Source organism: Maylandia zebra, linkage group LG3 (assembly GCF_041146795.1).
Source record: "Maylandia zebra isolate NMK-2024a linkage group LG3, Mzebra_GT3a, whole genome shotgun sequence".
NCBI lineage: Eukaryota > Metazoa > Chordata > Actinopteri > Cichliformes > Cichlidae > Maylandia > Maylandia zebra.
The window spans coordinates 42,140,544-42,161,168 of record NC_135169.1 but is presented as its reverse complement, the minus strand read 5'-3'; the positions used below and the strand labels follow the sequence as shown (position 1 = coordinate 42,161,168).

At 41.8% G+C, this 20,625-nt stretch overlaps 1 protein-coding gene and 1 non-coding gene across 2 annotated transcripts in view; one reads left to right on the top strand and one right to left on the bottom strand.

The window, feature by feature from the left end:
* The window catches only part of LOC143416740 (collagen alpha-1(XXV) chain-like), an 84,801-nt gene that overhangs the window by 9,025 nt on the left and 55,151 nt on the right, over positions 1-20,625 (top strand). The window lies entirely within an intron of this gene.
* Positions 2,287-2,359, bottom strand: trnar-ccu (transfer RNA arginine (anticodon CCU)). Its single transcript has one exon. It is a non-coding gene; the product is annotated as a tRNA-Arg (tRNA).

The window sequence follows — 20,625 nt, the reverse complement described above, 5'->3', positions numbered from 1 at the left end:
CAGACTGTTGTGTTTCCCGTCCAATGGGCTGATACACCTTTTCTGGGTGTTTCTTAATGTTTATTTTTACTGCCTCTTCTTCTAGGTTCATTTTAAGATATCATAATGTCCCGCATCAAATCCTCTTGGCGTCCTTGATGACAACCAGTAAACAGAGGACTTGCGTACTGTCTGGCGGCTCTTACTTCTCTGCTAAATGTGAAGTAAAAAATGAGTCATGCTGTAGATCGGGGAGGGTAATAAAAACACTGAGCAATTATTCCAGCCCTTTTGCACTCACTTATGTGCTATTGCACATCTGTGAACACAACTGGACAGCAGAATATGCTGATATCACCCCCCTCGGAGTACAAATATGGAGACAACAGTATCACAGAAACATGCCACCACAGAGCCTTTGTAGCTTGGCGATCGGCGCTGGGAAATATTTTTATGTTATTATGTGTCCTTTCTCAATTAAGAAAGGAAGAAAGCGTGGAATAAAATGAAACGAGGCCATTCATTCTTAATCTCTGTCAACTGTGATGTTAAAAACAGCGTGGAATGCGGTTTTCTAATTACAGCTTATGTAATACTATTTTTCCACAATATTTATGATGACTTTTCCCGCCCTTTAGCATGCAATTAATCTAGAACACGCAGTGAAATAACAACAAACAGTACGGTGCCCCACGCGGCAGCTTGCCAGATTTAGCCTACCTGTGAACGTACATGCGTGTACTGCATCAATGTCAGCGAAGGTGAATCGATACGCAGAAAGTCGCTTCGTCGTCTGCTCAGACGGTATTGCTTCGAGAGAGCCCCTCCCCTTCTATCTGATGAAGAAGAGGGTAGAAACAGCTGTGTAAGCCACAGTTAAGGCTTGGAAAACCCAGCAGTAGACAGACAACCCTGTGCACTTTAATTTAATTGGCTGGTCATACGATACAGTTCAAGCAGGCTAGACGCCTCGTTAAATGGTAATTTCTGACAGCTTGATAAACGGCATTAATGCTGCGTGGTGGCCTTAAAATAGGCCTCATTTTTAGTCTTAAATGGAGGGACTAAATTCAGAAGTTGAAGACATAAATATAATAAGTGCCCATCTAATTGCTTTTCTTCTGTCAGCCACTTTGAAAACCTTACAAGCTTTTTAATACTTTGAAAACTTGCTGTCAGGTTATGTGTAATATTAGGAATTGCTTACAAGGGTAAAGACAGAGTGATGCATTCATGAAATAATTTTATTTGTTGAACCAGTCCCTCACACAGTCAGAAATCAGCAGGAGCAGGTATTTTGACACATTGTGAAAGGCTGCAAAACATATTGCAAAAGAACAAATGTGGGTTCGTACTTCTACTAGCTGGTTTATTACTATATCATGGAAAATAATCATTATCAAACTATATTATATTTTGGAATCACAAATGTAGTGATCACAACAACAGTCACCTCGAGGTACTTTATACTGTAAGGTAAAGAGCCTACAATAATACAGAGAAATCCCCACCAATCAGACGACGCCCTGTGAGCAAGCACTTGGCGAAAGTGATGAGGAAAAGTCCCTTTCAACAGGAAGAAACCACCAACTGACCCAGGCTCAGGGAAGGGCGGCCATCTGCCATGACTGCTTGGGGGTGAAGGGAAGGAGACAGGACGAAAGACAAGACAAGCTATATACAATTCAGTGCTTTTAGTGATGTACTTTAGACATGGTCAAGATGACCTACTGAAGTTAAAACCGAGGAAGGGGCAAGAAAGGTGATTTGGTTCACTTCAGAGAACGATCTCAAAAAGAGAAAATATCCAGTGAGTGGTTGTTCTCTGGACAAAAAGCCCTTCTCAGTGACATTACAAGTCTGGAGAGAAAAGCCAGACTGCTTTGGGTTGATAGAAAAGCAACAGGAACTTAAAGAATTCTTAGCAGTAAGGAGAATAAAAAGTACCTCTTAACATTTCAAATCTTGACAGGATTTGACATGTTGAGTATAGCCCAGTCCAAACCTGGGCTACACTTTGCATAGACTTACAATCTTCTATTGTCATATTTAACAATAGAAGATTGTCTTGGTGTCCTGGTCTGATGAGTCTCAATTTCTGTTGTAATATTTGGCTCTGAATTTGGCTTGAACAACATAAAAACATGAGTCCATGCTGATTTGTATCAAGTTCAGGCTTTTGCTGAGCTTCATCCAAACACCACAGCCTATCTGAATACTGTTGATGACCATATAGTTTAGAAGACTGTGCTTAATTTCAACCAGTTTAAATGGTGAGGGGATGTGAGAAATAAAGGACTGAATCATCACCCCAGATGGGACTCGAACCCACAATCCCTGGCTTAGGAGGCCAGTGCCTTATCCATTAGGCCACCGGGGCTCTGTCATTGGCTTCCTGTAATAACGATAGGTGGCACGAGGCAAACAACTGCATAATGGTGCCTTTAAACATATGTGTTACAGTGTACATGTATAAAAGTCATAATGTTTTTAAATCTGTCCACCAATTTAAAGGTAAGAGTAGCACTCTCTTTGCTCTGGTGCACACTGTTGATGATTATCTCCGCTGAATATGCCATTCATCTGGTTTCATGCTGTTCACTCTGAGGTTGATGGGTTGCTTCAGTGCATGCGTACAGTTGTTTTTGTTAGGTTTTAATGAATCCGCCCCACTGAGTGGAAATGTTATGAGATTGTAAAGCAGAATACCTCGTGCATATTTTATACGTCTCACTTGTAAACATGAAAGTATAAAGTTCATTTGTGCCCACTGTAACATCAAGCTGATGCGTTTTTACAAAAAGCCTGTCAAGTTGCACTTTAACTGTTTTCTAATGTTTACATGTTTGCATGTATTAATGTCGGTTTTATTATTATAGACATTACCGCGTTTGTGATATTAACTAGATTACTTGTTCTATGAGTTTTTCTAAAGTGTGCCCACACTTTGAACTTTTTTAAAATGAAGAATTTGCTTCAAGAAGAAAGCAACAGCGATGCCTCGGGTGTAATGCTTTAAATCAAATCCAGCTTTTCAGACTCTATCAGCCATCGTGACGTCATGCCGAGCTTTGTCGGGATCCAGGTTAATGAGCCACTTCCCATGAGCCCTGCTGCTATCTGAAGCATCTCCAGTTCTCATGAGTTTCTCGTACCGGTGCAGCAACCCAAAATTAACTCTTCACCAAGACTTGACTTTGTCTGTATGTTGGCTTGAACTTACCGCCTGCCATGGCAGTTGCATGGCAATTCAGCCACAGAGTCCACTGTATAACGTCAACATATTCTAAAACTTGAATGCATATTTGTGCCATGAACCTGTCGAGAAGTGCACTCCTGCAGAATATCATACTTAAATGTTCCGCTGTGCGTCAACGTTTACTCAAAGTTCAATCTTATGCTTCTGTTACAGATTTGCAGTTGTTTAATTGATGTCATTTTTCCTCCTTTTCTGTGAATTGTAAATATTTACTGTTTCGTAAGTGCACCTCCGAGTGTTCTCGCTGCTTTGAGCGCTGTTTCATAAATGTCATGTTTATAGCTTTGATGCTTGAGCAGAGTAAGACTCAGTCACAGTGATGGTTGACGAGTCCTTTTTATATACAAAAAAATCATATATATCCACTTTATGGTCATAATTCAGTTAGCAGTGTGTTGTCAAGGTTATCTCCACTGTGAGTCTGAACAAAACAAATAAAGCCTTTTGAAGACTTTCCCTTCACAGGAGATTTACCAGGTGTCAGCTTGACTGATCTGAGGTGCTTCAGGTAGAGATAGTGTCTCACTGTTAAAAATGGTAAAGATGTGAAAGGACCCATCACCTCTTTGCCCTTGAACTTCAAACAAATTACCTTCCCAGCATGCTTCCCACCTGCGCTGTTACTGTGAAACATTTTAATAGCTATGGTGGTGGTGGTGGTGGTGGGGGGATAAATAAAAGAAAAAAATAACGGAGAAGAAACAGGAATTAGCAGAAAGCTCGTTTCGGCTGATTAAATGGAGCGTAACGCTAGTATGTTGTGCTGTGGGATTTGGTACCAGAGATAAGATGACTTATCCAAATGCATGTGCAATCTGAATTTAAGTTATACGGAGCATTTCGTAAACATACTGACACGCTAATGACTCGTTCAGCACCAGCATGCGTTTGCTGTCAGCTCCCACAGACTTTCATGTAGCATAACAAATGAGAGGGAAAGTCTTTCACATGTGTGGGTTTCGCGGATCCCCAGTGTAACATAGACTTGATCATATACTTGTTTTCTTAAAGCAGTTAGTCATGCGCTGTTGGCTATCCCACCTATGAACTGGGAGGTACTTTTTTTTTGAGGTGGAGGTCAGTTGGCAGGAGCTGGCAAAGCATCTGCATTACCCCAAATGTCAGGGCTCAGTAATATGAGGGTGTAGGTTTCATCTGAGTGAGAACAGGGAATAACACGACATAACTCAGTGGAACTCAAGATTTAAACCAAAGAAACACTGAGTCCCACAGGAGCCGGTGTACTCTTGTGAATGTCAAACCCATAAATCTACATTTTGCCAGCGCCGGATCCAGTTGCAGTTTGAGACCGTGCTGCTAAATTAAAAGAAATCACTGAAAATTCTTTATTATTTCATATTTAATTCTCCACTGAGGTGGATATTAAAGGTAAAGGTAAAAGGAGAGTATCATATTGTCTATTCAGCAAAGTCCTCTGAGACTTCCTAATATACAAAATTGGATGAAAACTCTTCACCACCCTTAACGCTCTATACGGATTGCATTTCTATGAGCAGTGGCAAAGCAAGACCAAAATCAGTGAGTTGGATATGAAGCTGCAGTACCTCTGAGAAGTGTCACGTGAAGCAGAGTACAGTGCTGACAGAGGCCATACGGCATCGTTTTAGGTTGCACATTTGCCCCGCGGCTCTGATGTTATGGTGGCAGGCTCTGCTGAATAAATGCGATCTCTGCACAGGCTGTGCACATTCAGTCATTTTTAATAGCAAGTAACATTATTTGTGGGCACATGCGAGCTTGGAAGCTGACTGAGATGCTCAGGGTGAAAAACAACATCTTGCAAGTGCAAAGGCCGGTGTGAGAACTCGTAGAAGGAGGAAAAAATTATATACCTCTCTCTCGTGCTGTATCGTTCTCCTGACACTCTACCCCAGGTAGACTACTCCCCTCTGGCCTGTTCTCAGATTAGCATGTGTTGGCCAAAGTCAACATGGAGAAGAGTGAGGAAACAAGTTCTCATTCGCACTAAGGTTGCTAATACCTCACCATATCTGATGGCAGACTTTGAGATGTGTCACATGGACTGAAATAAATTTAAATCTAATAAATACAATGAGTGCATTATTACTTTTAGCTTAGATTTCTGGAGGGTGGAGACTAATAAAGTGCCTCTAAAGAGGAAAAGGATGTCTGGAGTTTGTGTGAAAAAGAAAAGTGTCAAATATTTGGACTGCACTAACTGTCTAACTCTCAGAAAACTTCAGGAACAAATAAAAACTCACGTGCAACAATACACAGCGCGTACCTGTGCATATCTATAACATAAACGCCTTTCCATTACAACGTGTGGTTTTTCCACAGTCAACCACTAAAGTACCCATAAAACAAAGCTGAGGGGGAAAAAGTGCTCGGCTGTGTGCGTCTGTGGCGAACACTTGTTGTTGTTGAGTTTTCCCATGGCAGAGGCAAATAGCTTGTAAAACAAGTTACGCAAAAGTCACCAAAACATCATCACGGCGCTGCTTGCCACCGCTTGATGTCAAAATTGGGTCATGTTGAAGGCCCTTCCCAACCCGCCCGTGTTTAATTGCCATGTGCTAAAGAATTTCCCATGTGCACACAAACCAGTCAAGCCTGGTGAGACCTAATAATTGTTCAGTCAACTCTTTGTGCTGCTGTCTGCATTCATGCTGCCAGATTTTTCCCCCCCTTCTTTTCTCCGAATGATGGCGGCACAGAAAGATTCGATACTTGACGGGGGTTATCTGCTCAGCAATCCCTTTGCTACATGAAAGACATGTTTAGCTACGTGGTTTCCGGGCCAGGAGCTAAGCTGTCTTTTTACAAGCAATCTTTGATTCACAAGGGACATTTATCCCTTCCTTTCCACCAGTGTTCCCCCTTGTCTGCTTTGTCCAGTTGCCTCTTTCTTCCTCTCAAAGGCTCTCTGCAGCTTCAGCGAGAGGAGCATAGGGACACAAGCTTTTTAGGGTCTACTGAATGGATTTATCGACTGGGTGAGGCAAAAAATAAATAAATAAATGAATAAAAGTGACCGAAATAAGCAGCAATGAGAAAAGCAGAACTGGTGAGGGGAAAAAAATACACTTTGTTTAAACCAGAGCAGCCTGTGTGTGCGTGCTGCTGATATGGATTTCCCCATGAGAAGGTTCAGGTCCCCAAATTCCTCCTCAAACAGGCCTCAAAAAAAAAAAGAGATTTATTTGGCTTTTTGCCTCAGACTTGGAGGGAGAAAATGGGAAGCAAACTGGGGTTTTTAGCATGCGCTCTCCAAAAAGGGTTTTCTGTGACGCTTCAGAATGATAAATTATAGAAATGTCTTTGGAGGCCACATTAAATGGTTCATGAAAATAGCAGGCCCTCTGAGAGTTAACTGTGCCTTCTCTGTTTAGCATGCTTTGATGATGGTAAATGGTATACTGTTCTATCTGCTGTGACCAAATGTCCAAGTCCTGAAATGGTTTCATCCTGAGGACTTTTGCCTTAGCGTGCCTTCTCTGTCCTGAGTACAGCAGGCCACCGGTGTGACTTGTTATGCTTGGTGTGGACTCTCTGGTGACACAGTTTCGTTACGGGTAGCTGGGATTTTACCTGCGCTCGCCAAATTCATTAGAGGCCTCTGAAACTCTAAACATGCCGCTCAGATGGAGCAGGTCAGGTTTTGCCCATTATTGATGTCTACAAATATTGAATATGTCGGTTAGGTCTTGTAGCATGGTTGTTGCGTGTATGTGTGTAGATGTGCGTGCAAAAATTCAAGCTTGCGTTAGACAGACCTTTTGGCTTGACTCCTACCTTTCATAAAGAAAGCAGCCCCTGTCAGATGCCCAAAAATCCCAGGCTGGAGATGAAACAGAGAAGAGTGTGTGTTGGTTTGCATATGTGTGCACTGTTTATGTGTGTACCTGAGTCCTGTACATCTCTGGCTTTCCTGCACCCCATACTGACATTTCCAACGGGTGCTGGTGTAAATAAGGTCGTCGCCCACAGCAGGTGTGGGGAGCAGTCCCGAGAGCAGGGGAGGTCTAAGCCCCTTCAACCCTAGGCCGCAGCGAAACCATCCTGGAGAAGTCAATATTTGCAGTCGGTATCAAAGACGGGCCTGTTTTTGGTATCAAAAACCAGGCTGTACAGAAGAAAGCTTGTCCATGAATTCAGATGTAACATCTCCAGCAGATCAACTGGTGTTAAATACGTGGAATTGTTTATGAAATCAGCATAAATTCTCTATTGTTAGAACGTGTTTTGAGATATTAGTTGTGTACTTTGTTTTTGCATTGATTTAAATGGGACTCTTTAATCTATTCATAATCCTGTACGACTGCATGTAGTAATATGTAAATGTAGACTTTGAACAAGATCAGAAATACGACTCCATTATTGCACATGTTGCTCAGTGTTAAATGGCGATATGAACATAAGACTGCAAGCTATTTTAGCTAACTTTACAATGTGGTAAAATGTGATTTTTGTAACAAATATATGATTCGGATAAGACATATTTTTTTAACTTAAAAAATGAGCTATGCAGCTAAAAGTAATAAAATTAATGCACGTTATTAAAATACTTTTGGATAAAACTGTAACATTCTCATCAAGTTGGGTGCTAAGATCTAAAGGTGCAACTTATATGGGCTCTGTAATTAGCTAAGGAAGAAACCCCTTGGCTCCAGCATCATGTGTACTAGTCAGTCACGCTAGTAGCTCCCCTGCTTTAGCGCACTGTATGCAAGCTAGCATGCCATCTTGGTAGAATGCTAGCACCTGTGCCATGTACTGGTTTATACTCAATATAATCAAAGACAGTGAATTTACATTAACAAACAAGAAGTATGTATTTATAATCAAATTTTGTCTGCTTTTGAAGCTTTGCTAATAGCTAACGAGACGTTAACTTGGTCACCATTTTGGATAGGATCTAGTGAATATGGTCCCAGTCACACAGGCTTAGAGGCTAGTCTGGAACCATCTGGCAACCACTGATCGTCAGGGGAAACATGTGATTTTCCTAGCTGGTTAATGAGTGGTTGCTGGAAGTTCTGGGAACCACTTACCAACCAGTTGGGGAATACATATTTTCCCCCTCACAACCAGTGCTTGCGTCATATCTAATATAGCAAACAGCTCTCAAGCATTACTGGAAGAATATGGGGTCAAGTTCTAACATATGCTTTTCTAAACAGGCAAATCTTGTGAACTTGCCATACCAATCATAGTTTGTGTGCACACTGTTTTTGCTGTGGAGTCTGTTGTAGGTACATTCCAGGTTTTGTCTTTTATACAAAGTTGTCTGCTAACTACCAGATTTTTTCCAACCTGATTTTCTTAAACTGTTCGTGCTTTTGCCTTATGTGGCACTCAGCAGCAGGTCAGTGATTTTCTCTTTGTAGCACGTCTTTCCTTGACCTGCTGGGTGTTAGAAAACTTTCTTTACTATTTTGGGTGTACATTTCAAGCCATTCACACCAAGGCATTCACAGGAGACCAGACTGCAGTAGTGTATTGGTCCATTCCTCCCTGTCTCTTGAAAGTGTGTGGAAAAACACTTACATGGCTTTGCTTTGATTTGCAGTGTGTACAGAGGGGTTTCCATCACAGACTCTCTCATGTGGGCCACTGGTCTGGCTCCTGTCTGCTCATTGAAACCCTCCTCTCAGGGGGGTTTAAGACAAGACAGTGCCTTGACTTTATCACAGACCATCTCAAGGAATTTCAAGGTTGCTCATCCTCTGCAGTGGAAGAAAATCTGTAAATGTACTAAAGGAGACAGATTGCTTAGTAATAGGCTTCCAGTATAGCAAACAGACACAATTACCAAAGCATATTGTTGTTGATGTTGGAAAATGCAGCTGTGCACAGATTCCTAATGCAAACAGGCTCTCAAAAGCCATTGCTCAATTATACAGTTGTGAATAAGACCGCATGACATTACAAACAGACAAGTTCTGGGTAACATTTGGTGACACTTTTTACAGTCCAGAATAAGGGCTGTGTACAGCATTAGCTTTTACACACCTTCTTTCCTGAGACACAAATCAGCCACACTTGAGCTTTAGGGTTCTACATTAGCTTGTGGTAAAGAAGCCAAGCAGGGCACTGCCAGCCCAACACTCCTGTGTTGCAGTCTTTTTAGTGTCCTTTTATAGTCTCCTTCCTTCCTCCTCACACTCCACAGTCTTCCGAGAGGCCGTGCAGGCACGATGGGGAGTAAGGAAGTCAGCATGCTTCATTAAGTGAATGTGGCACACCACGCATGTCACTGAAAACAACAGAGGCTCTGTTCAGGAAAGAAATGACACTTAGAAATAATAGCAAGCCAGAGAACTGCCTTTAAGGAATGGCTGATGGTTATGAGGCCTCCAGCTGTGCTTTGCAGATTTTTATTTTATATAAACAAGCTGGAAGTGTTGTAACAGGTATACTTCTTTTAATGGGACTACTTCAGTAGCTTAAGCTTGAAGGCACTGAATTACTACACTTTATTTCTTGTTGTTATTTTGTAATTAACTTCGTATGTTCTTTGCTTAAACCTGGATTTAAACTAGTTCTCCTTAAAAACAGATCTCTGTGCATCAAAACAAAACCAAAAAAATCAAATCCAAATAATGCCCTTATACTGTAAAATGGCTTAAATGTAGTTTCACGTCTGCAATTCATTTAAATTAGTCCTATCTTCATCTCTCCAGCTGCCTGCATTTTCCCACAGTCTCCCTCAGCATCTCGAGACCCATTCGCTAGCTAGCTAGTTAGTTATCTTACAATGGGACAGTGTCTGTCCACACTATCCAAGTAAATGCTACCTCACGCAGAAAAGGAAAAATCTGCTCTTCATATATAATAAGCGAGGGCGCCGTTCTGGTGAGTAAGGTGTAAAAAGAGTTGTTTTATCACAGTGACTGGAGGACATTGCACTGCCACTATTAGACGCTAGCTCTTAAAGCTAAACATTTACATGTTAATTGCACTTAGAGCCACATAACAAGTTTTCAGCCCAAGTAAAGTTACTTTCCCATGTGACTGCTCTGCTCCTTGTTTATTCTCTCTTTGACTTAGCTTAGCTAGCATTATTAGACATTTAATAATGTGTCGCTAAGGTAATTGACTATGTGCACGAGACAATGCTAACTTCCTGGTTTGAGAGCGGCTGTGGGGTTGTACATTTCCGGTAGCTTTACTTTGCGGTCAATCGCTACTGCGAAGATATACTCCAAAATCATGTCCAAAACTCGAAAACGGAAAGATCGCATTAAGTTACAAAGAGCAGAAGGTGGGAACACTCACCACTGTTGTGTCATAAAAAATCTAATGATCAATTTTGACGTTTAAAGCGTTTAGATCGATTAGTTGTTTACATCACTCAACACAAGCAGAACTGCATTACTGCAGCAGAAGACACATCGTCCACATTCAGAAGCATCTCTGTATAGTGACTGGTCTTATGATTTAAACAGGCAAATGTTCAGCATTCAAACTACAGGTGAAGAATAGTCAAACCAGATGTTTCCCCCGTTATGTCGATATCAGCTAGTCAAGTACACACCTACACAGCATGTTAACAAACCGTGAAAAAAGCCACACAAAAAATGAATGATTGCTGGTAACGGTTTCTATACATTAGTATTTACGAAGGGTATGTTGTGACTTACCTTAAAAATTACAGTGGTCCCTCGCTAATAACGCGGTTAACCTTTCACCTCGCTGTTTCACGGATTTTTTAGTGCAAGTTTGCATGCTTTTTTTTTACGTCACATTGTGTCCTGCGTCCTGATCGCTGCAGACGATCTCCTCCGTGACGTCTCTCCTGTACAGTACAGAATCGCTGCATTGATCGCTAGCAGTGTGACTCTGAAGTGCAGTACTGTATGTCCACGATGTCCACCAAACGTTTTGCACCGTCAAAAAATAAATTTGGCTACTTGATTTCACCTATCGCTGGTTATTTTTAGAACATAACACCCGCGATAAACGAGGGACAGCTGAGAAATATAACATTTGAATCCCTTTTCTCTTTTGCTCTGAGGCGCGGGGGAAAAATATCGACAAGTCGATGAACATCATTTACAGATATATTGGGTAAATGCCCAAGACATCTATAGAAATGTAAATCGCCACTTGATTCATTTGCTTAACTTGTTTTGGACCATAAACCAGGCGCGAATAGGACACCGGAAACAAAGCTCCCCACAGGAGTTTCCGCACCGGAAGTAGCATATGCTAATGTGCACATAGTCAATTGTCGCTAAGTAATGTGTCGCTAAGGTGTCATACACTGAGCTAGCTCTGGCAGGCTATAGTCCCATCCTTCAAAATGATAGCTTGTGTTTGTTATGTATTAAATCATCACTTTCTGAATCACAGTTATAGGTAACATGTGTTTTTTCAGCTGTGGTTTATCAAGCATTACTTCATAGGTACTTTACATTTGGTTTAAGATGTTGCTAATCAGCTAATATTTAATCAAGAGCAGAATAATCCTCTTTTGTAGATAGACAAGCTAGTGAACTATTTATCCTGTATGGCTGCCAAGATGGGGGATTAACACTCTTTCTTTAAAATTATTTGGCGGTTGGGATCAACGTCAGCTAAGCTATCAAAAGCCTAAGTGCTGATGAGTTGATTAATGTGTGTTATGTGGCAAAGGTTGCCTGCGTGCTCAGTGTATACTCATGTTCATTTCAAAGACATTTATTGAGGAACAAAATACCCCAAAAAACTGTTTCCTCTCTCATGTTGGGTGGGTGGGGGGGAGGGGCCATTTCCATAAATCACATTTTTACTATTTCTCACATTACATTAAATGAGTTATTAATATTTCTGTGGTGTCATACAGAAACATCCCCACATTCAGTGCGCGAGCAAGCAGGCAGCATTTTCTCTGCTCTTTGTGAACAGACTCGAGCGTGGGTGTCAGGGGGGTCTTTTATAATATATCGATGAGATTAAACGAATCCTCGCTGACAGGTGCGTGTCTGTTTCACCTCCGGGGTGTCTGTGCTCGGGGCGGGTGGGGATTAGAGAAGGTGAGGGTGTTGGAGCTGTGCCGCAGGGCCTGTCCCGGCTGCTGCTGTTTAGCCAAGAGAGCGCCAGCGAAACAGAAAACAGATGACAGAGAGACGGGGAAGCTGAAAGGCTGGCTTGTGTGTTCTTTCTGTTCTGCGTCTGTGTTTACCCTTGAGGGGTGTCAATAGGATGTGGCTACCATATTGTGCGCCGTATTACCCATGCTGCAGCATGCTGTGTCTCATTCATTGGCACTGCTGTCCTGGCTATTTTATCACCACTGTTACATGCTGTAAAAACGCACACTGACTCATCACTTATTTGTGTCAAAACACACCTCACTATGCAGCTGAATCGCTGCTCTGCTTCAATGAATGAGTCTTTTTTTTGTTTTAAATTGTTTACCTGTGAGACTGCAGTTTGTGCCGTGTATATAAAAAAGCTTGGGGAAATTCATCTTCGGCTTATCCTGCAGAAACCCATCTCCTTCTTAAACAGTCACTCCTGTGCTTGCTTAGAACATTTTGACAGTCCGCTCGCAGCTGTGCAGTGGTCCACATCAAAGTGGCTCTGGCAGAGACTGACAGTCTCAATTAGGACTTGTGTGCCACCTCGCTTTTGCACAGGCTAAACTGGCTCCTGCCCAAATCTTGCTGGATCATGTTCTGTTTTTTTGAGGGGTTTTCAAATGATTTTATGTAATGTTTTTTTTTCTTTTTTCTGCTGCCCTAGAGCCAAGACCCTAAGGTCCATATCCTTTAAGGTTCTACACCACTGGCTGCAAGAATCCTGCTGGGATATTTTTTTTTTCACCAACCTGAAACAGCCTGGAGTGATTAATACCCAGGTTTGTTTAACTGGCCTGGCAACTATTGTAGATTCGGGCACAGGAACAAGTGCTATTATTGTGCTATTAGTACTATTATTATTACTACTATGGAAGATGTGCCCTGATATGCCCTAAAATGCTGATGCTCAAGCATTTTTAACCCAAATGCAGTGAACATTGTGTTCCAATCAGTGCAGTTTTTTTAAATTGATGCAGCTGTCTGATATTCAGCAGGCTACATTCAACAGTGTCTGATGGCTTAGGTCCAGGTGGGACTGACCTTAGGTCATCACACACTTGCACACAACACCTCGCCATCGCGTCAGCTACTCAGTGCTGACAAGCTTTGCCAAAGCCAGGACATGCACGCGGTTGGGTGGGCAGGCAGACAGACAGACTCTGCTGTCTGGCACAGACAAGGCTCAGAGACAGACGGCTGAGGGATGTTTGATGACTCCCCGAGCTCATCTATCAATCACCACCTTTCCAGACTCTCAAGGCTCTTTGGAGATGCCACAGATACCATCCTCTGACGTCAAAACTGACAAACAGAAGGCGAAGATGGGGTAATGGCGGCTCGCTTGTTTATGGTCTGGTGCCCTTAGAGTGAACAAGGCCTCTGACCCGAAAGAGCTCTCATCAGAACTGTGAGGCAGGCAGCAGAACAGCACTTGAGACTAAAATAGTATGAGGGGGTGGAGGCCATGAGATTTCTGGCCATCTGTTGTGATGCTTAAATCCCATGGAGATGGTGCTGAAAGAAATCCTAACAATACTATTTGCAGTATCTGCATTATGATACACACTTGAGAAACTTTGCACACAAAGTTTAGAGCTTTCAGTTTCGTAACAAAGAACAGAAAGCGATTTTTGAGGCATTCTCGGCTGGAAGAAGTTGGCTACAGTGGGTGCAGGGAATGAAATGCATGTTCTGCAATGCAACCCTTACAATTCTTGGAGTACTGGTGAGGTGGCAGTGTGAGTGGGATTAGTCTCCAGCTGACTTTAAAATCCTGAAAACAACCCCGGTGCACTCTGCACACCAGGTCATTTCAATAAACACCAGTGTCAAATTTGTACCTTTAAAACTGCGTCAAATAAACTTGACATATACATTTTCAATTGTTCGTGCTGGTGCGCGCAATATGTAATTTCCCCAAATGGCTCTTAAGTAAGCAAACTTGTATGAAATGTCTCCGTCAAGAAATGCCAAGAGTCATAAGTGTCACTGGTTGCATAGAAGATGAAGTGTCATTTAGTTTTTTGCCCAAAACCAAAATAAAACGTTTGCCTTGTTTGAGCATATTTTTCTTTTGCGCATGTGGTACAGATCTTGGCTTACAACACATTTTGTAAATCTTGTGGAACCACGTTCTGCACTGTGCCTCGTAGCTGCAGGGACACAGATTCTCTTCCTTCTCAGCAGTCCAGCATTTTCCCCGTTGCATCTTCTCTTCTTACCGCTGACAAGTTACCAGCACCGTCAGGCCAAGACACACTCTTATACCGTGGGATTGATGGGTGCCAATGGCTTCCTCTTCTGGGAAACATTTCCTCGAATAAAGGCTTGCGGTGAAATGTTTACAATGTGGGAGCTATTAGCAACCTTCAGGGAGAAACAACCCAGCGTGGTGTAATCAATACTTCTTTTGTTTGCTGAACCCGGACATTCAAACCCCAGAGACTTCAGCTCCCCGGCTATATGGCTCATGGCAAATTTTGCAGCGAGGCAGCTGCTTTGTGCATCTGATTTAGTGAAGTGTAATACTAGAGTTTTAAGAACATGTAAATGGGTTTACTGATGGTATCTAGCTTAGCACTGAGAACATGACTGTAATACTGGAATGTTCTAATCAGATTCTTGTTACTAGCACCGAGCTAACCGGAAAGATAACCGGAGACACGGCGTGTATTAAACCTTCTATGTCTATAAATGCTGTCAATTGAAAGTATGATCCTCCGAGGCTGACTTTGTGCAAATCTGGCCTCAGAAACAGATCTCATGAGGGAATATAGGTGATAATGGGAGAGATCAATGGAAAAAAACCATGAGCTGAATACTTCTGCATTGGTACCCTAAGCTGAGCACTGGCATCTCTCTAGCAATCCCTATTTGTGACAGCTGCACATATGTACAACATGCTCATTTCCGTGTGGGGACACATGCATGTAAGTCATGTATGCCCACAAAACCCAGGATACAATCAAGTGAACCAGATCGGTCCCCAACACCTGCTATTGGAATTCGAGGATCAACACTCACACTAGCAGCTGATTCCCCTTTTTCTCTCACATCCCCAAATGAATCCGGATGATTGATGAGTTGAACACATGCAGAATAACTGTTTATCTCAGGCATCATCTCCCACCTCCTTGAAATTAGTTTCCCATCTACCTTTGTTTAATTTTGTTTCACGCATGCTCTTAACTACATCTGCACTATAAAAAACCCAAATAGCCACGCACCTGTTCTTGCTTTGGCTCACTCCAAAGTCCACATTTGGTCTAATGCAGAAGTCTTTTGGGAGCTTCTGTTGTGCCTGTCAAATATCTCTTAGCAATGTAGGGATTTTTGCTTGTGAAAAACTTTTAATTGCAATGCAGACTTTTTTTTTTAAGGATTACAAATAAATCTAAAGGTGTTAAAGAAGCAATTTCATGGAACGGCGCAGAGAGTTCACACCTGCTCTTAGGTTTTCAGGAGCCTTCAAAGCAGGCACATGGCTTATGTTTAATGAGGTAGTCATTGATTCAGTCTCTGCAGGAAGGTTGCCCGCCTAGTTAAAGCAGTACAATTACCCTGAATGTGATTTTATTCTTCCATTCACTCTCAGTAAAGTCATTGTGTCAGGGTCAGATTGCAGTTATGTGTGTAAGAGAACACTACAAGACAGACTGGATTTCAGCACCAGGTATTCAATAAAAATATGCAACACTTCCAGTTAATTAATTAAATAAAACGTGTTGCAGCCTTTGTAAATTATTTGAATTAAACCTGCTGAAGAGGTTTTGTAAAAGCTGTTTAACATGCTGATCTCTGCCAACTAGGCGCGGACAGCTGTGAACATGAGCGCCATAACAGTAGCTGTCGACTTTTCCTTTTTTAGCAAACTTGAGTTTTTGATGCTACAGCCACCTGGAGCCAATATTCATTTGGCCATTGGGCCATCCAAGTTAAACTGTAATTGTAACTGCAATTAAATCTAAGCAGTTATGTGCAAAAAATATATAGACTGTATATATCTTTTTTTTTTAATGACAGATTAGCATGTTAGGCTCGTCAGATTAAACCATTGATCGTAAATATATAAAGGAATGCAAGTTTATCCTTCAGTCAGAACTCTAGTTTGACATTGTGCCACTAACCTTTTGTCCTCAGTAAATGATGGATACCGTTTCCCTTAATCTTTAGAGACATGTCTCCATCTTTTATTCTTTTCTTTTCCATTTACCACTTGCAGGCAAAAAGTCCAACATGGTTGCAGAAAAGCCAGCCTTAAAACCGTTGGTCATTGTCTAATGATCTAGCTTTTTAGAAATGTATCTATATTACTTAACAAAGGCTGGTAGACAAAACAGTAAGTACTGGCACATATATCTGCTACCTGTGCTGCCCAGAAAAGTTAGACTAAGTTGGCAGCTTCTTCTCAGATTGTCCTTCCCCTTAATGTAATTTTCTTTGTTTGATGTTAACTGCTCCTCTTTCATTTACTTAGCAATGTACACTGTTATTGAATGTCTGGTTGAGTGTATGAACTGTGCACTAGTGCCAAATCAATCAGCAGGCGGTCTCCAACACCTTGCAGCTGTTGACAGGTGGTTGGCTGGTGTATGACCCGTGTTTAAAAGAACAAAGCACATGTGATTATTCATACAAGTAAGGCAGATATGTGCTTGTTTACGGCTTTTCTCGAAGCACAACAACCCTACAGAGCTGTGCATCAACCAAGTGATATTTTGCAAAAGAAACTCTGGGTCTTTCTGGTCCGCCCTGCAAACGGTACCAGTAAATCCCTGTGTTACTTTTAATGTATTATGCAAATATTGATATTTCAGAAATGAGTCTTAAACGTTCCCCTAACAGAGCTCTAAGTACACTGTAAACAAGACCAGAATAATTTAGCCAGTTATGTATCAACAAAGCCTCAGCCTGTCGTCATTATGACATAAGATCGACGTTGAAGGTATTAGTCAGTCCTGTCTGTAAACACTGGCACTCCAAGACTGGACAAGGCTACGCTCTGAGTCATGAACCAACTTGGTGTTGTGCTTGGATTTAAAGTTGTATACTAAAGGCAACTAGGGAGAAAGTGCTTGCTGTCTCTGACTGCATTGCGCAGTTGAATACCTCCACCCAGAACACTACCTCATACTGTAATGTGCTGCGAGCCTCTTAACTTCTTTATCTGCACAAAATAAGTTGGTTGTTTAAAAAAGAAAACAATCTTTTCATAATAAATGAAGCAACAGCAATGTCAAATAACTTATGTGGTAAATTGATCTGGTAAATATAAGTAGTACACTGAGTTCTTGGAACTACAGCGTAATGAAAATACTTCAGAAACTGCATCCTACCAATGCGTACGATTTTACATAGTTAAGAGAATTCTATTTTCTGCACCTGAAAGAGAGCCTGAGTGTGGGTGTGGGTCTGGTAATGAATAAACCACGGGAGCTGATTCAGGAATGCCTCGTAGCTCACCCTTCCAGTCCCGATCCAAGCCAAGAAAGAAAATCCAACGTAAGTAGACAGTGTTTCACCATTCAACATCAGCGGTGAGAGCAATCAATCTGTTATAATCAAGTGACTTTTTAAGCCAATTTGGTAGTACTGGGGAGAACTGTGCAGGTCACACTTGACTTATTGTAGAATTTGATTTCTTTAAGAATAAATGTTTTGGTCTTTTTGACCAGCAAAACTTAGATGCATTTTTTCCCCCCCACAAATTCTACTTGTGGGCTCAGTGTGGCATTCTGAAGCGTAGAGAGAGTCGTCGCGGTAAGGTCGGGCACCGGGCTGTAAGGTTAGAAATAGTGCCCCTGGGACTGCACCGAGTTAGAACTTGGCGATGATCAGATGGGTCTCAGGTTACTACCAGCTGCCCACCCAGATTTGCTGGCAGGTTAAAGTGTCCAAAACCGAATTCCTGCCAACAGTGAGCTCAAGTCCAAGCCCTGAGGAGAGTATTGTGTCTCTGGCACAACCCGATGTTCAGCTGCAGCAAAAGCCTTGACAGAGGGGAGTCTAAGCATTGATACTGTGCCTAGGTTAGGAAAGCCACAAATCAAAGGTACTCCGCCCATGGAAAGAGATGCCCCATAAAATGCTGGAAAAAACGTGTATGCAAAATCAAATATAAACCATGATGGAGAGTGTTTTGAAAAGAACATCTTTAAAGACACATAGGGGATTTTGCAAGTTAGGAAAAAAACGTAGGTTGTTTCTCGTTGCTCTGCATGTATGCTGGACAGCTTATGCACAGTACTGTTGCACTGGGTCTCTAAACAAAAAATGCAGAAGCTGTTGCTGTTACAAAACATGTGTAGAAAGCTTTATTGTTCATGGAGAGTAATGGAGTTTCCCAGCCACCACTCAGTCTGCCTGCACACTGATGTATTGACCCTTGGTACACGGAAACTAATAACTTTAGTGAGATATAGGCTTGATGGACCAAGCAGCAAACCTTTTGTGATTTTGTAGAATTCCTGGGTGAGTCTTCTATTAGCCTGTAGTTAATAGAGCTTGAAATTAAACAGCAAAACTGCAAGTGAACTGTTTCATGATCTTTTGCCTCCTTCTGCTATCCTCGCTTTCTTCGCCTCCTCCTTCTAAAGCAGAGAAGACTTGCCTCCTTTCACCTTCATCACAGTAAGTTAAATCACAGGTAATCAAGCATATTGTTATTTGATTTGGATTAATAGCCTTATGATGGGCCTCTTTTTTTTTCTTTTTTAAATTCAAGCCATGGCAACGAGTTGAAGCTCGAAGTCCGGTGGGGGTGTGTGCTGGGTGCCCTTTTGAAGCACCCATGGCCGTTCAATGAAAGGCCAACATTGTCAGCATCCCAAAGATCCCCTTTGTGTGTGGATGTGTTTGATGGGGGGCCTTGTCATCTTCATGAGACAGCATGTTTGACTCACGACGGGAGGGCCTTTCACTACAAACGGCTGTTTGCTCCACTGCCAGCTCTTCTGCCTCTAATAGCATCTCCATGCAGTCAAACCATCAGATGAGGCACTGCACTTGTGACATTTTTAACCATGCTTGTGCCATGTCTCCATGGATAGTAATATCTGTCCGTCAGTTAGATGGTTGGCTGGCATTAAAATTACTCAGGAATTTGTCGGGGATGAATCCTATTGGCTTTCAGACTCCTTTGCGTTTTCTTCTACCACCACCTTGAGAGTGATATTTTAGTTTTTTTAGTGAGATTTTTGGACAGTTAGTAGATATATTACATAGAAATTTGCTTTAGCACTGTCAAGATGTTAACATTTGTGACTCTGAGAGAAATAACTTTTGGATGAGGTGAGATGATGTTTGCAATCCCTAGGGAAAAGTATGGATTCCCCCCACACATTAGTAAGATTATGGAAAATATCTAGATAATGTAGGGTGCTAGCTTTGATCACAAATGCAACTGGGAATTGTGCATGACAGTAGACTGTATTATTTTTGCATACAAGCTTGTCACGTCTCCTTTCTGATGACATCTTGAAAGACAATTTGCAGCACTGTTTGTAAGGTTTTTGTACAGTTCCCATCCTGTGATGTATAGTCCGAAGTATTCTTTATTATTCCCATGAATAGTCGCTTCAGTCACTTACCTCACAATAGTTTCCATCCTACCATCCTACTTTGTTTCAGTTAATTCACCTGTCATCGCTTGAACTTGCCAAATGTCACTGAGGTTTCATCTGTATCTGTTTTCTAATCTCTTTTCTGTCCCTTTCCCTCTTCAACTTTAGCATTGTTAAATATATCAGATTGTATGGAAGTTTCTTATGTGACGTAATACTCACATTGTTTGAGAGTTCTGCATCACATTGAATTGCTTGGTAAGTGGTTCCTGGAGGTTGATGGCTTTTGCTAAGTGAAACCGACTGAAGCTAGCACATTTCAAATGGTACAACCTTTGATTTCAAGGCAGATGGTCTCTATTTCCAGTGTGTGTTGCATTTCTCAGTTTCACTACCGCTGTGAGAACAGTTCGCAAGTGTTTGTCGACAAACTGGTGACTGCAGCGATCGGCTAGTGACCAAAGCAACTGCAAGGAGGTTTTCACCAAATGGTCAGGATATCCTGTAGTTTCTTTCTATAGTATAAAGTGCCTGATTTTGTACATTGAGGTGCTGGTTGTTGTGGTACATAAATAAACCTGAACTGACCTGAACTGGATTCAACTGAATTGAATTGAATGGTTTCCTGTGAGTGACTCACCGCCATCTAAGTCTGTGTTAAACAATTAGTTTCACAGTGATTATCATTAACCTCCTGCAACTACACATTATCTGGTCAGGGACCATACATTTTTTACTTACTTGCTTTTAACCTACTGATTGCTAGATGGTGTCT